Source organism: Serinus canaria, chromosome 2 (genome assembly GCF_022539315.1).
Source record: "Serinus canaria isolate serCan28SL12 chromosome 2, serCan2020, whole genome shotgun sequence".
NCBI classification, from domain to species: domain Eukaryota; kingdom Metazoa; phylum Chordata; class Aves; order Passeriformes; family Fringillidae; genus Serinus; species Serinus canaria.
In genome coordinates this window covers 39,835,213-39,849,632 of record NC_066315.1, presented here as the reverse complement: position 1 = coordinate 39,849,632, position 14,420 = coordinate 39,835,213, and positions in this window count along the sequence as shown.

Below are 14,420 nucleotides of genomic sequence, written 5' to 3'. Positions count from 1 at the left end.
CTGGGGAGGAGGAATCCTCTGCAGGCTTTCCTCTAACCTGCCACCCTCTCCCCCATTTTCATTTCAGAGTCAGATAAAATGCAGGAGAGAAAGGGGAAATACAGGAGAGATGATGGAATGCTCTGTGGTTTGCCCGCCGTGAAAGACTGCATAAACACAGGGAGTGCTGGGTGGAAAGGGGGTAAATCTGCAGTTCTGATCCTGGTGAGTAAAAATAAAGGCCTAACTTTAGTCACAGGGGAAACTACCTGCCTGCAGAGAGCTTCCACCTGTGAGTGATGTTAATCAGGTGCAGAAGTCTCTGTTTCTGGAGGGAAAGTGCTTCTCCTGCTCAGGCTTTGACCGTTAGCTCAGTTCCAGACTGCAGAGCAAAATTGATTTTTCTGTCTGCTGTGTGCCATTCAGTTTCCATCTGCAGCAGGGAACTGTTTTCTTGCTGATGTTTATTAGCAAAGGGGTTAATTTCCAGCCTGTTTTGACCACTGCCCTTCAAAAGATGGTCTGAGAAGATGGATGGGACAGGGCTTCAGGTGATGTGGTTCCTGTAACAGCAGTAAACCCTGGCTGACTGCTCTTCATCCGTCTTGCCTTTGGGGAAAGCATTGAGCACCCTGGTTTTCCTAGCACATGTCATTTTTGGCTTACACCACTAAAATGAGTTAAAGTAATAAATATCTAAATTCATGTAATGATGATGTTTGTAGCCTGAGAAGGACCCTGTATTCTTCATCCACTCGCTGTCAGACTTCCTTGATTGTCTGAGACCCAAATCTGGTCAGGTGTTTTTAGAGTTTTTCCAAAGTCACTTGTCTTTTATCATCAAGCTCAGGCAAAAAGCAAAGTGATTTCCTTCTTCCTGCAGTGTTCTCCAGAGAAAGAAAGACTCCACCAGAAAAAAAAATCAGTTCTCTTTCTCATCAGTGGGGCGTGATATCTGCAGATGAGGAAAGGATGTGTGGAGTGGGACATCCATTAACAAATCTGAATTAGGAGCTCCATGTAAGTCCCTGTTCTCTTCTGCTGAAGTATGAGCTCTGCAGTTTTACTGGTTTATAGAAGGACTCTTGTGGATCAAGTGGGCACTGCTAAAGTATGTACCCTATAAAGTAGTGTCATTTTGTCATTTTAGCAGCTTTGAAAATGAAACTTTGTGTTAAGGTTCCTCTCCACTGTGGCAGGACACAGGAGGAGGACTAAGGGCTCTGGTCTGTTGTGATCCCTGGGTTTCTTGGAGCAGGGTTAGGTTTCTGTGGTGTGGGCAGGGCACTGATCATTAAACTTCATGGATTAGTTATCATTTATTTTTCCACAAAGAAATGTAGATTTTGTTAATTGCTTGGCATAGTTGCAAACTTCATTTGAGGAAGAAAACTACCTTTATTAGCAAACAAAATAGTTTGGTAATATATTAGAGTGTGCTTGTTTTTAGTGATAAGCTCTCAATAACAGAAATTTTGTCTTTCCTCTCCTCACTTCTCATTCCAAGTAGAAGTACTATATTCCTGCCCTGATGAAGATATGATTTGAACAAGCAAACCTGTTAAATTGACCCTGCAGAGGGCATGTCAGGGCAAAGATGTCTTTTCGGGAGCTGTTCACAATAGCATGTGAATTTTATCCTATCTCTTGCTCCAGATAGGACAGACAAAGCCAAAGGTGTCCTCTGATACCTTGATTAGCTCATTTTCCATTAACTTTGTGTTGTATATTGCAAGACTATAGTTAACCCAACTCTTCTGTTGCTTCTTTCAGTGAAGGCAGGATTCAGCTCTGCTGCCTTTGTCTTTCAGCTCCTTTGCAGCATTGTTTGAAAGGAACTATCGGGTAAATTTCTTGTTTTGAGGGGAAATATCTTTGATCCAGAAGAAAGATTTTGGCAAAATCTGTGACATTTGAGTGGTCTTACTTTTACTCAGAGGAGAAATTAAGTTTCTGCCAGTAATGATCCTGAATAGCAGATAAATCTGCATTGTACATCTCTCTTTCAAATATGCAACATATTTTTCTACTTCATCTGCTTAAATTGTATGGGCATAACAAAACTTTGGAAATGTCTGCTGTCAGCATAGGGTAGAGAACAATGAGGGTTTTTTTCAGTCACATAAATTCTCTACTGCAGTTCACTGTGCAGCAGCAGAAATGCTCATGCTAGCACTGAGCAGAGAGAAGAAATGGAGCAGAATGTAAGAATGGAAAACTTGTATACTCCTGCCATGGATGCTGGTGATTGCTTTCAGCAGTTTAAGCCGCAGTATTTGTGATTGCTTTTCTTTTCCCCTTCCATACCACGCCTCACCACACAATTACAGCACATGACAGTGAATGTCTGGATGGTGACCTGGCCACTTTAGGTGCTGAACTTCAAAAGCATTTAAGCAGGCTGGTATAAACACACTTGTCTGGAAAATGATGAGAGGACTTTTGGATAGGGCGGAGATGCCGCAGCGGTACAGTCACGGCATTTAGGTATCTGTGGGCAGATGGTGAAATGTAGGTTTAGAGCACCTCTCAAATCCCAAAACAGTTGTCCATGGGCATGCACTTGTTCTGCCATTTACTTTGTGGTTCCTTGACTGTGGTTAGGTCTTTCTAGCAATTTCCTTACTCCAACCATGGGAAGAGAAGGCCATTCCCATAGGTATATCAGCAAACATGAGCTCCCTGGTTCTGCTGTACCACAAAAATCGTTGCATGGTATAATGGAACATATGCAACAGCCAGAGTGTGGTTCTGCTCCCAAAAACTGTGATTAACCTGTGGGTTTAGTTCTGGTTTCTGACATTCCCACTGACTGAGAAACCTTAGAGGAGGTACCATCCATTCCCCTGGAAATGGGCTGAAATTTTAGGAGTTTAGTGAATTTTAGGGCAGTGTCTCCTGGAGCTGCAGGATCAGGTTGCTTTTCATTTCACATTTGGCTTGGAACAAGGGGTGTGTTTGGCTCTAGTACACTACACAAGAAATGAACAAGCAAAAAATAGTGTAGCATTTCACCACAGAGATAAAAAAATAGATCCCACAGCTATTGGTAGGATTGTTCTGAACTCTGGGGTGATGACTGACTTTGCTAGACTGGATTGTGGGTGTTTTTGGTAAGTGGTTAAGGTGTCTCCCTCTGCTCTGACCTGTATTTAGTCTCTGTAGAGAAGCATGAAGGATACAAAATGAGACACAATGCCCTTTTAATGTTTTCTCAACCTAGCCTGGGAATGGAGATTAAAAAAAAAAAAAAAAAAAGCCTACTCCAGGGCTGGATATTTAAAAAAACTTGTTAGTGGGGTGTTCTCCAAACCAGGAGTTAGAGGGAGAGCAAAAGCAGCAGGAAGCAGACAAATTGTGTTCCTCCGCCCTACTCACATCCCTCAGGCTTGATCTGCATCGTTCTCCACGCTGATATTTCATGTTGTTCTGCTGAGAGGTGCTAATGGCTGCCCATGTGTTTGAAGATCACTGACATAAAGAGTGAAAAACACTCTATAGAAAAGTTTGAAGATTGACCATAACCACACCTAGAAAAAATCCTGGTGGACTGGAGGTAGATTAACTCTCTTTTGTCTTTCCAGGTTCTCTGTCATAACAGCTACAGAGGTTAATAGGGCAAAGCTCTCAAGTATGCCATTAAAACTAAAAGCTCTCTTATGGTGTGTCTTTACTGAAGAGGAAGAGTGACTCTGTGGGAGGGGGATTGAGCTCATTCATGGTTCCACTTACTGAGAGAAAGAGTTATGAACCTATCTCTCTATAGTCTTTCCTTTTTAGGCTTGGCTTGCAGGTCCGTTTCTTACCTTGCACCACCTCTGGGGTTCATCCAGTTTCTCTGTGAGCGGGTTCATTTTACAGATTTGGCAGAAAACACATCCAGGAGAAAAGCACAGTTGCATTCTGTTGGATTCTAGAGTTGGGTCGGCTCAGCTATGGCCCAACAAGAGCAGAGGCAGTGCAAGGAGAGGGCAGGATCTGGTTTTGGTGTAGTCTCATGTTGATTCACTTTGTGATACTGTGAATTGCAAAATTGCAGCTTTATCATTCAGAAAGACAAAATTCTCTCCTTCAGATTAAACGGTGTTTTCCCAGGCTGTTGTGATAAATGTTTCATGCCTTTCTGTTCCTTTTGAGTGTCCAGAAAGGACAAAGTGTCTGGGAAAGTCACTCACTGTGCCATGGCTGTAGGAAATGTGGGGATCAGATAGGAAGAGATGTCAGGGAACACAATAATGCACATATTGCTCGAGTGTGTGACTTGTGCAGGCTGGTGACCCTGCAATATCACCCAAATTTAACTGCAATTAATGACATCCCTATTGGGATAGGTTTCCTGGGACTAATTTGCGAGCAAGGAGGTATGCACTGAGTTCACAACTTCTGCATCAGGCTCTAGAAATGGAAAATGTTTCCTTTATCTTTGTGAGGAAGCTGCAGTTGGAGAAAGCTAAAATCCAGTGTATGAATAGCAGTCTGTGCTAATTTGAAAAACTGGAAGTTCATTATTATGGGCTGGCTGATTAGGATGTGGTCCATGTTGTGCTGCATAGGCAACGTGATGTTTGCTGTTATCTCACAGGGCACTTGGAAATTCCAGCCAGCAGCACCTGAGGAGAGAAATAGATGAGTGCAGAGTTGTGTGGTGGACATTGTCCAGGCACAGCTAGTTTGAGTGGCTTACACAAATCTTTGTCTCATTTCAAAAGCTGATGCATGCGTTCAGAAACACAGGGATGTATTTCTTCAGTCTTAAAAAAACTAAAAGCAGTAGAGATCCTTGGTTCTTGATTTGGTCTTGCTGTTTATTCAGGAATACGCACAGACTTCATTCTTGTGTTTGAACTCAGGAGTAAGGTGCTCTCTGTTCACCCCTTTGGCCTTCTACCATGCCTCTTTGACTTTCTGCATTCAGGAATGGGCTTCTCATGCTTTGAGGTGGTTGTTCTTGAAGACCAGCTAGCTCTCACAGGCTTTCCTTTCCTTTCCTCAGCACTCTTCCACGGGATCCTAACCAAGAACAACTCTGAACTAAGCTGAATTCTGCCCTGAAGTGTCAGTTTGTAACTGTATTATTTGTCCTTCTCACTTCTCAGAGCTTTAATCACGATCTTACAGCTGCCCTTTACAGCCCATTGTAAGAAGTCCAGAAGACTCATCAGTCATGTGCACAAAGAAATTACCATCAACACAGGCTGGAAATGTGGATTGTGCCTGCCCAGATGCATTACTCTATTTGCAGATATCAGGGTGGTTCTCATCCTTAGTACTAGTGGGGACCAGAGCTCTGGAGTACCAGCTCACGGAGGCTCCTTCAGCTTTCAAGCAAAGGCTTCTCCCATTCCCCCTCCTGACCAGGAGGTCGGTATCAGGCCCCTAGTACAAAGTCATCAGTGTTGGACCTCACCCTCACCCATGTCTGGACTCACTTGTCACTTGTTCAAAGCAAAGCAGTGTATCTTGCAGCCAGCCCTTTGCATGCATGGATTCTAGGTCATCCATATTCCTCACCTTCCCAGTGTGTTTGTTCTTAGGAGCTTGTGTTCATCCTTAGCAGTAATCCAGCTGTGTGAGCTATCCCACTGGGATCCTATAACCCCTGTGAGATGCCACCAAGCAATTTCCTTTTTACATCTGTTTTCAGACTGCAGATACTTTCTTTAGGTTCCTCTGTGATTTTTTTTGCCACAGTCCCTGGGATTTCGGCTCCTCAGGGGCGAGTGCCGCTTTTTGGAGCTGCCCTTTTCTCACTCCTCCTGTCTCTCCCTGAGTGCCCACCCCTCTTTCAGCAGTGCTTTGTTCTTGTCTCTTTTCATCAAGTAAATGGGAGTACTAAAAGCATTTCAGTTTCTCACTGCACTGGTTTGGTGGCCGTGCAGGAGCTGGATGCTCCAGCAGCCCTCGAGCTGTTACTGCTCTGATCCGTGAGGAAAGCTTGCCTGGGGTGTCGAGCCTCAGCACTGCATCACCTTGAGTTCCCGTGCTGGGAAGTTTCCTTTCTGGAGGCAGGGGTGGATGGAGTAAGCCCTCCCAGGGCCTGGCAGTGGCAGCAGGGTCCTGCATGGATGCTCTCTAGATGGGTGTGCTGGCATTGGGGCGCTGACTGGTGCGGGGACCCAGTTCTGTCTGCTCAGCAGCAGCCTGCACAAGGATGGAGCCTGGATCTGCAGGCTGGAAGCTGGTGGGGTGGCTCAGTAGCAGAAAAAGGGAGGCCTGATTCCAGGTGAATGTACAAAGGAAAGAGAAAACTTGGAGGCCTGGATCAGCATTAAGGGCATGCCAGGCATGCGCTGTTGAGCACTGAGAGCAGAGAAGAGGAAGGTACAGAATGAAGATCTGAGGAAGGTCAGTTGCAGAGCCAGGGTGAAGATGTGATAACTATCAAACAGAGCCTGCTGGAGGAATGGGGCTGGAGCGTGTCCAAAAGAGGACAGTAAAGCTGGTGAAGGGCCTGGAGCACAAGTGTTTTGAGGGGCAGCTGAGGGAGGTGGGGCTGTTTAGCCTGGAGAAAAGGAGGCTCAGGGAGATCTTCTTGTTCTCTACAACTGCCTGATGGGAGCCTGTAGCCAGGTGAGAGGTCAATCTCTTGTCCCACATCATGTGCAATAGGACAAGAGGAGACTGCTTCAAGTTGCACCAGAGGAGGTTTAGATTGGATATTAGGAAATATATTTTTGCTGAGTGCTCAGGCATTGGAACAGGCTGCCCAGGGGAAGTGGTGGAATCATTGGAGGTGTTCACCAAAAGCTTAGACATGGCACTTGGAGGTATTATTTAGTGGGGGACATGGCAGTGGTGCGTGGTTAATGGCTTGGACTTCATAATGTTAGAGGCATTTTCCAGATGCCCTCCTGGATTATTGTGTACCCTTAAAGACTTAGCTGAAGAGTCTTCATCAAGAAAAATTATTTAATGGAATTTTTGTTATGTTTTATGATTTATGTTATGTGATTCTCTCACCTTTTTAAATCTGATGTTAGGTTCCCTACAACCAGAGTTACATTTTATGGAATTGTGTCAATAAACACTGTATTTCAGTTTTAAAGGAGAAGTGTTGGTAACTGCTAGGAAGTCGTGCTTAACCCTCAGTCACAGAATTATCACTGTCACAGGTGTGTTTGTTGCAGTATGAATTTTGGATGCTACTGTTATTATTAATAAGCAAAACTCACCTTCAGTTTCTATTTTGCAACTGTGTGGGAAACTCGTAGAGTGCCATAAAATATTACAGCCTCATCATCAGTTGTGTTATGATGTAGTATCAGAAAATTATCTATCAAGAAAATAGTATCAAGAAAATCTCTTCTTGAACCAATGCTTTAAATTGCTGAAAAGAGTCAAAATTCTAAAGAGAGGTGCCAATCTGTCAGGTAAATAAGTGTATTTGTTGTATTACCTGTACTGAAAATACCATGGAAGTTTTTATGCTGCAGCAGTTGCTTCAAAATACCATGTAATGTAATGAATAAGGCAGGAGTTCTGCTGTCTTTTAAATGAAAATATTCTGCTACTGTGTTGGAACACAATAACCTTTCTTATGGGACTACACAGGCTGCATTTAAACAGAAGGTTTTCACTCATTTTTTTTTCCAAAAGTGTCCAAAATGCTTCAGATCAAATAATTTTTAATGTTTTATACCACTGTAGATTTTTTGAGACAGAGTCTTGCTTTATGGCCTCAGCCTACAACTGTATAAGTATATTTAGCTAGCTGCCCTCTGACAGCGCTCTGGAGCAAATAGTATCTTGGGTTCACTGCTGTTTATTAAGAACAGCATTATATGAGAGCAAACCTTTCACTGAAATGGATCTGTAGGAGCTGGATCATTGGTGCCTGTTCTGCTTTCCGTGTAATATTCTGACACTTTTTGACCACTTCCGTTTCAAATGAGAAATTCCCTGTTTGTTTCTTGTACAGTCCTGGCAGTCTGCTGCTTTTTTCTGTGGATCACAAAATCATTGAGCGGCTGAACTCTGAATTTCATGCTTTTTTAGAGTTGTTTCTGAGTAAGTCAGGTATCTTCCCTGCCTGAGCTCCTGATGAAAAGTTGGACATTAATCCCTAAGGAAGAGTGTGAGTCTGCAGAGGGTGTAAGGTGCTGGTCATTGAGAAAAAGAACTGACTGTAGCAAAAATCAAGTGGTCAGCATTTCCAAGGGACAGGCCCTTGAGCTGTAGCCTTTAAATGGCAAATTAGAGCTTCTTGTTTATTTCCACAAATGAAATCCAGTTCTGCAGCAGAGAGTCACATCAGGAAGACGAGGGAAGGAGTTGCATATGGATTCTCTTTGCTAGTGCAGGGTTTTAGTCCCTGTCACATCCCATTTGTGCATGTCTGCTCTGAAGCTAACTTCCTTTCAGCACTTGAGCTGGACCCACCAGCACACTTCCAAACCCATCAGGAGCCATTGAGTCTGTGCACGATGTTTCTCGCTGCTGAAGATGTTCTAACTTGGCTTAAGTTCTACTCTGTAATGCATTGTAGCAGCCTCCAAATTGTGGAGGTGTTCCTAAACTGTAAGAATTGCCTGTGTCAGTTAAAACAGGGCAGCCCTAGGAGGAAGGTTCCAGGTGTCAGCCTTGAGGGATATGCCCGACTTCCATAACCATAATTGTGTCAGCTTCCATGCAGGAATTCATACATTTCTGGGCTTGCAACTCTCCAGCATTTCTGATTGCAGATGTAACACCTGTCACAGCAAATGGGGTATGTTTTTGTGGTTGTGGACCATCTAGCATACTCCTAAATATGCAAAGGGTGTGTACATGCATAATGATCTAGCATGCAGTCTTTCACATGCAGCTTGGAAAAGGCACAGGAGTGTGGTTAGGAGAAAGATAAGGTAGGATACAAGTAGGAAAACTTTTCCCAAAGAAGTGGGAATGTTTCTGAAATTGTTGGCTGCAATCAGAGACTTTCCAAAAGGTAGGGTGCCTTCAGACAAGCTAAGAGAGACAGGGTCACAAAGGCCTAGGTAGGGCAGTCTGCACATTGATAGGTGGTGCTTACATGTCTCACTGAATGCTATTTATTTGTGCATCACTATTGAAGTTAATTTGAGTAGAACATGCTGCATTTGACCCTAGGTTAGTAACACAAAATTGTAGCTCTTTAAAATGGATCTGAACAGAGAGGTATGGTGCAGTGCTGCATTGGCTCTGAGAGTTGTTGGTTTGAGGGGATTTGGGATTTTTGTTCTGGCAGGTTTTCTTTAGGTGTGGGGGATGGTTAGTGGAAGAACAACATGATTATTTTTCCTACAAATCTAATAAGAGAAGAATTAGCCTAGAAAAGGAAAAAAACCCAAAATATATTCCTTGAGATAGGTGGTGCCTTATTCCTCTTAGAAATCGAGCTTTCATGTGTTATATTCCATAATAGGCTCCCCAAAAAGATGCATATCTTTTGCCTGGGGTGAGCAACTCCTGAGATTTCTGAAGTCAGGCTAGTACATTAACACCTTGGATTTAGGTAGCGCAGGGCTACAAGCAAATGTCTTTGGATGACAGGAGCAAATCAGACACTGCTTTTGTATGTCACAGGGGATTATTCTGTTTTAGTGCTATGCCCTTTGGCTTTACAAATGCACCTGTAGTGCTCCTGTGGTTAGTGCAGAGGATCTTGGTAGAATTAATTTACTATAGTTGTTTTGTCTTTGTAAATAGCAAATGTTAGAACTGGCTGTAGACAAGCAGCTTTTCAAACCTTACATGTGTTGTTTGCAGTGGTTCAGAGATGGGGAAGTCTTCTGTTCTATAATGCTGGCACTGAGTGCAGCAAAGTACTTTCCATTCACAGAAGGTGATCTTTGTGGAAGTAGGAGAAATTTATGGCTGTGTCTGGGCACAAGACAAATGGGAGATAACTCCTAGGAAATCTAGTGGTGGATCACCAGATACAGGTTTTGGCTGTGCCTTTGCTGAGAATTTTAAAAATTCTCATCTGATTCCATGCCATGTGCTGTGTTATTTTTTATTGGAATAAAGGGCTCTGAGAGCTCATGATGTTTATGTGGCACTGTCACCGTACAGAAGTAACCATTATGTGACATTCTGGGGACAGAGATACTGGTCTGTGAAATACTGTGCCAAATAATGGCACTTTGAATCTTCTGAAGATAGGGAGGGACATGTTTGTAGTGTCAAGAAAGTTTGTACCAGTATCCCCTACTTCCCTTTTATTAGATACAGAGAGGATTTAAACTTAAAAATCTGCAATTCTGTTTCAAAAACAGTTTTGTGGTTGAGGTTTTTGGTTGATTTTTATATGGCATAAAGATGGTATCACCTCTTGTTATTAGGTGAAGTCTGCTGAACACTCACTGTGCTTTTTGTTGTCCAGCTCTGCTTCACAACAACAGCAGAAAAGTGTAAAAGCAAAGAAGAAAGAACAGGAAAGAGAGAGGCTATGACTAGGTGGCTTTCTAATTATCTTGCTAATAAATTCAGAATTTATTAGATGTTCTGAGACCTGGCAAATTTTAATTGATATCAGCTGCTAAAGTAATAGATTTTTAGCTGCCTTTTTAATCTGAGTCTGCTAGGATTAGACAGCATAAAGAAGCCTTAACTAAGACAGGCTGGTGAGCTATGGGATTTTTCAGTAATGTAGGGTTGGAAAAAGTGGGGCAGAGAAGTAAAAGGAGGTAGAAGGAAGGTGTTAAGAGCAGGAAAATGCTTGGAAGTTTTGTGCTTTGAATGTTAGCATTTAGAGGAAGGCAAAGCAACCTAGGCTGAAGGCCTGATGTGGTTTGCTGGCTCATCTCTCAGGATCAGTGTGGTTGGGGGTTCCTGTGTGCCAAGGGGGGGCACAGGAACATAGAGGTCATGTGGCATTAGGCCAAGAGTCTGCCTTGAGCAGCAAATTGTCCCTGGAGCAGCTAATACAGTGTAAGAGTAGGACACATTGATAGCTCTCCTGAGAGCTTCCAGCCACCGGCTTTAAGGATTTCCTGAGCTCTTTCTGGACTATCATGCTTAACACTTCCTTGATGTGGTTTAATCCTGATTCCCCATAGGAACCCCTTAAATTCTTCAGCCTTACATTGCAATAATTTCGTTGCAGATTTCCCCACTGGAAATCTCAACCCATGTTGCTGAGATTTTTTCTTTTCAAACCACTTCTGTTAATCATCAGTGCCAAATGAAAAGCACTCTAAAAGCCTAAGTGGGATTTGCTTATGCTCTTACTCTTTGATTTACCAGGAATGGCCCCTCTTTGATTTTAGATATTATTTTAATCTTCTAATTTTTCCCATCTTGAACTTTTTTTTTCCAAGTATCCTGTATTTCCACCCAGTGCTTGAGTCAAATCAGAACATAAATACAATTCCAGGTGACAAACTTCTCTCACTTCGTTTTGAGAGCTACAAACATGGGGTACTTTGAGGTGCTGAGATAGGACATAAGCATTTCACCTTTTTTTTTTTTTTTTTGCTATTTGGTATTCATTATAAATGTAACTGAATATATTAAGTGGGGAGCCTAAACTTACCTAACTCTGCCTGGTATCTTGTGCTAGTGGTAGGCTGATATTTTGGGGTGTATCGTGCTTATTACTTGTGTCTGAATTAGTGGAAACTCTGAACAATCTAATCCTGAGGACAAAACATTTATTTGGAGATATAAATGTGCAGACACACTAAGGGTAAGTTTTTACTACCCTTCACCTGAATCTGCCATGGGCTCTTTTTAGGTTGTCCCGTGAATGAATATCTAGGTTTTTGTTTGCCAGTATAACCTAAATACTCACATTATAACAAGCGCAGAAGATTGTTTACTTCAGTAGCATAAACTGGGATTTTAAATTCTTTTTAAATAAACTTCTGATATTTTCCCTGACTTCAAATCCCTGGTAAACCGTAACTGTAAAATTTTATTCAGACTTGGATATATTTTATCCCGGAGTGATGCATCCTGCTGTGTGTGCAAGGTGTAGCAGTGCCACGCAGTGCTGTGGCTGCTGCCAGCCCGGGCGAGAGAAGAGAGGGCTCTTCCCTGAGAGAGGAGTTGTTCAGAGCCTGGCTGTGCTCGGGTGGGCGAGTGGCTGGGCTGAGGAGCCGTGCCCCGATGTGCGTGCCTGCAGTGCCCTCTTGTGCGAGTCAGTGAGCGCTGGCAGCCGCGGCTGATCCCAGGTCTCTCCCCAACACCTGGCTGCCGGGGAAGGAGGAAAACTGACCGCAAAATCCTCTTCTGGCCTTCTGCAGCTGTGTTTCGACCAGCAGTTTATTTGGTTATCTGGTACAGTGCAAATATAAGGGCGGCCCTCGGGATTTACAGCTTGGAATGTGCTTTGAGTTCTGCTAGGATTAGGGCATCATTTGGAAAATGAACATTTACTGTTTCTGCTGAGGTGATGCCCACAGGACCTGTTATGGAGAGGGGCTCCCAGGTATGCTGGATGCTGTCTCCACCTTCATGGGCTGGGCCTTTGAAATGCTGTGGAACTTTATAGCAAAATATAAGTGACCAAACCTGGTTTCCTCCTTACTCTGCCTCAGACTTGTCAGCTGCACTTCATCTGCCTCTGAAATTAGGGAGGCTGAATTAACATATTTTGATTGGAAAAGAAAACTTCAAGGGAAGAAAGGGCACAGTGATCAGAACTAAGTGAGCAGGACAGACCCAGGAGGGTTTTGACACATTATCATTTGAAAATGGCAAAGCAAAAATCTGCTGTGACCACAGTATTTCAAGATTACAAGGCAAGAAAAATACCTGCCTACACAAATAAGTTCAACTCTGACACAGAAAATTTAGGGATGTGTCCCACTCGTTTGATAAAATGCCTTTTGATCATTCTAAAAATATGGCTACCCTTCTGGAGGGTACATGACAAAACTATAGAGAGTGTAAGTGACAGCTGAGGAAGGAAATTACCATTGTAGTACCAAGACCTGAATTGTGTAAGCTAGAATACTAACATCAAAAAATGAAAAATTCAAACCTAGTTCCTCAAGAGAGGCCATTGGACTGCACAAATCTAGGGGAAAAAAGCCCAAACTTGGCACAGGCTGAAATGCAAACAGAGCTGAGTTGCACAGAAAGAAACAGAGAAATGGGAAAGAGGGGAAGGATGTTATCCTGACTAGAAAATAGATGCAGAGCACCAGAGCATCTGTATGAAAATAGCTGGGTGCAGAATTCAGCCACTGAAATGCTGTCATCCTGTCTTCTAGTCCTGCTGGCACATCCCATTGTGCTCTCCAGTCTGCCCTCCCTGGGCATTGTGATTGCACCTGCAGGTACCACCACCAGCCCTTAAGGTGGGTAATATGAGATTTGGCTGGAAATGCCATGTCTTCTCACTCACTGAAGCACATAAAATTCTTGTAGGTTGGCACTTTGTCACAGAAAGGAAGTGAGCATGCCATAAAACCAGTTAATTCACTGCTTTACTTTGGTTTAGTAATGTTAGGCTTTGTTTATTACTCAAATGCAAGGCATTAACTCCGTTAATAATTATCTTAAATATCACAAAATTACCTTCAACCTGAGATCCTATTAATTGGATGCCAGTGCTGCTCAGCAACATGAAAATGCAAGAATGCATTTTTTGTGTTCCATACTTACTGGATTGTATTTTTCCACCTGAAGTACCCTGACTATATAGACACAAGATACTGGCAAAGCCTCTGCCTGCTGAGGCTGCTTATCCTGAACAGCAGACTTATTTGTGCAGTACAAAGGTGTAAGGGGTGACTTCAGCTCTGATTCTCCTGGAATACTGCTTAGACTGAAACTACAGAGTGTGTAACCAGGAGATTTAACTCTGCAATATATATGTACTTTTTTTTTTTTTTTGGCAGGTGAATAAGGTATTTTCACATATTTCCAGCTGCAGTCTTTTCTTCCAAGAATGTGGCTATAAGCTTACTTACAAGGGTTTTCCAGAAGTTTCAGCATGTCTGAGGTATTTGCTACTTGGCAGGTCAACTTTAATATTGCTGAGAAATTTTCCTGTTTCAAATGCAGGATCATCTGCACATATGGATTTCTGGTTGAAATCAGAGCACAGTTCAGTGCAGCAGCCTTTGCCTTTCACAGAAACCAAGTGATCAGCCAGGTTGTCCATTTCATTCTTCAGGATGGGTGCTGGTTATAGCTGGAACAGGAAGGAGCACAGCAGAATCCCAGAGCTCCTGTCCTACACAGGAACAAAAAAACCCACACAGATTCCAGCCAGACAATGACTCCATACTTTTACTTCTTTGCCAGGGATGCCTGGACTAAGCTGTTTCTCTGAGCACTTTGCAGGTCTGTGTGAGCACAGCTCCTGCTCAGCTCTGGAAGAGCCCAGCCCTAGCAGTGGATGCCTTTGCCAGGTAATGATTTTAAAAGCATGGCTGGATAATGGTACAGCAGTAGGTAGTGCTCAGAGAGGTGAGCTATCAGTCCCCAGAAAGCTGTGGAATCTGAATGCAGGTACACTGTGAAACTGT